Source organism: Molossus molossus, unplaced genomic scaffold (assembly GCF_014108415.1).
Source record: "Molossus molossus isolate mMolMol1 unplaced genomic scaffold, mMolMol1.p scaffold_m16_p_12, whole genome shotgun sequence".
Taxonomy (NCBI): domain Eukaryota; kingdom Metazoa; phylum Chordata; class Mammalia; order Chiroptera; family Molossidae; genus Molossus; species Molossus molossus.
The window spans coordinates 73,460,015-73,462,451 of NW_023425347.1; the positions used below are offsets into that span (position 1 = coordinate 73,460,015).

General features: G+C 53.1%; 1 long non-coding RNA gene across 1 annotated transcript; it reads left to right on the plus strand.

Annotated features, from left to right (window-relative positions):
* The first annotated feature begins 947 nt into the window (after positions 1 to 947).
* LOC118627195 lies at positions 948 to 1,889 on the plus strand. The gene is made up of 3 exons (XR_004959020.1): positions 948 to 1,088; positions 1,289 to 1,344; positions 1,502 to 1,889. It is a non-coding gene; the product is annotated as an uncharacterized LOC118627195 (long non-coding RNA).
* Positions 1,890 to 2,437: the final 548 nt, after the last annotated feature.

Below are 2,437 nucleotides of genomic sequence, written 5' to 3' on the forward strand. Positions count from 1 at the left end.
TGTGACAAATCACTGGACTTAAAAAAAAGAAGGTTCTGCCCGGCCGGTATGGCTCAGTGGATGGAGCATCATGCCAGGGACTGAGAGGTCCTGGTTCGATTTCCGGTCAGGGCACATGCCTGGGTTTCGAGCTGCATTCCCAGTGGGGGGCGTGCAGGAGGCAGTCTATCAATGTTTATCTCTCACATCGATGTTTCTATCTCTCTCTCCCTCCCTGTTTCTCTAAAAATATCAATAAAAATATATTTAATTTTAAAAAAGAAAAGAAAGGTTCTGTACTTACCCACTTAGAACAGTGCCCGGTGCATAATAAGAACTCAGTCAACGTTGGCTGCTGTCTCTTGCCCCTCGTTTCATACCCTTGGCCTCGGCCATAACAAAATCATTAAGTTTCCTCAACATGCCAGCCAGCTACAGGCTGCTGACCGTTCACACTTGGTGTTCCTTCATTTGGGACACCCCTTACCCACTTCTCCCCGCCTCCCACTCTGCCTGGTGTGCTCCTGCTCATCCTTTGAAATTCTACTTAGGGGGCTCTGCCCATGGGGAGCCAGCCTTCTTAGCCCTCCCCAGCAGAACTGATCATTGACTGCTTTGTGTCTCACCCCTGACCTGAATTGTCCCTTCCCCTGGACCGTGTGCGTCTCGAGAACATGGGACCTTGTGAAATACCTCTCCGGTCCTGTCCCCAGCACTGGGCAGGAACCCTAATGCGCATCAGTGGTATGTGAGGGAGTGAAGAGTGCTCTGTCATGAACAAGGTATGAACAAGAAACACTTGTGCAACCGACTATTAAATGTTATGGAAACTGCGTAGCCTGGAGTACTGATGTAAACAATGATAACAGTGAGGATGGCTGGCTCACTGAATGGGAGCTGTGGGCAGGCTCGGAAGTGGGCTTTCTCCTTCCTGTTTTCGGTGGTGCTGCGAGGCTGTGGTGCCGCTGTGTCGATCCCTGGAGACGTGCACGAGGGAAGCCTGGGGGGTGCTCACCGTGGAGGGCGCAGGAGCAAGAAGGAGCAGGTCACTCGACGTACAGGAATGTGCACTGACCTCGAAATCACGGAGCGAACGAGAGAAGTGGGCAGTAAGACTCAGAGCACCAACTGTTTTTGTAAATTACCCCCATGCATATTTTATAAAGACAAACACATTTTAAAGACCTTAGAAAATATATTGGAGTGGATCCCTGGATTGAGGGAGTAAGAAATGGGGGTAGGAATCTGGGGTGAAGAGGATTAAATTAGCACAGAGGAGTAGGACTAACTCAACTCTCTGCATCTGAAGTCCAAACAGAGGGGAAAAAACATCAAATCCATGTATCATCTTCATCTCTTGTACAGGTGAGAAAATGAAACAGTTGTGTAGTCATTCTGTTGTTTAGATGTTGATTTTATGGTGCCCAAACAGCATCGCTGTGGATAGTTTTCCCTAATGCAAAAAAGAGTGTCATTTTCATTGAATGCTCTCTCCCTCTGCCTCTGCTGCTCTCTCTTCCAGCCCTGATTGGACCCTGAACTAGATTCTTCTGAGACCAGGGCAGACCCCACGACCTCTGTGTCCTGTCTGCGAATAAGCGAATGAGTTGAAGAGGGGCACGCAGAAAAAGAACGAGGGAGGAAGGGATGAAGAGGGCTCTCCCAGAACATTCTCTTCCTCTCTCCACCCCTACCCCAGGGTGTGAGTCCTGGGCGGGCGGGGGATCGGCAAAGGGTAGGAACTGGAGAAAACCCTGGGGGGTTTGCTCCCCAGGCAGGAGGCAGCAGCCTAGCACAGGCCCCCCAGCCACAGGCTAGCAGTGCTGGGGAGCCCAGATCCTGCACCACGTGAGCCCCCACTCCAGGAGGGACACCGGGTGGGGCTGGCCCTGTACTAATATCAATAAAGACAGTCACAACCCTTGTGCAAGTTCATTTTGGTCCTCCTCAACTTCCATGACAAGTATGCACACTGAGGATTCTCTCCACTTGACTGGTGAGAAACGGAGGCTCCCAGAGACTGAGTCTCTTTGTTCCTGGGTTCTCAGTAGTGCTGACAACAGCAGACACTTGGAGCGCTCACCCACGCCAGGGCTCCAGCACTCGTACGTCTTAACCCACCGGGTCTGGGGCCGCCTGTGGGCCGCAGACTCACTGCCCCCTCACAAAAAAAAAGGGCCAAACGCAGAGGAGGAGGACTGTCCCAGAGTGTCTCAGGGCAGAGGGCTGTCCCGGAGTAACCCAGTTAACCTGGGAGACCTGGAGAGTGAGGGGAGCTGCTCAGGCCCCAGACTTTCCTCCCCTCACTCCCAGGCCCTGCTGCCGTCTGCCTGGCAGAGCTGGGACCTGAACGCATGGCAAACCAGCCTGTGGAGTGGGGCGGGGGCGGGGGCACCTGGGGAGCCTGGCTCCCTGCCAGCCAAATGGGGGCCCATCGGGAATGAGATCAAGGACACAG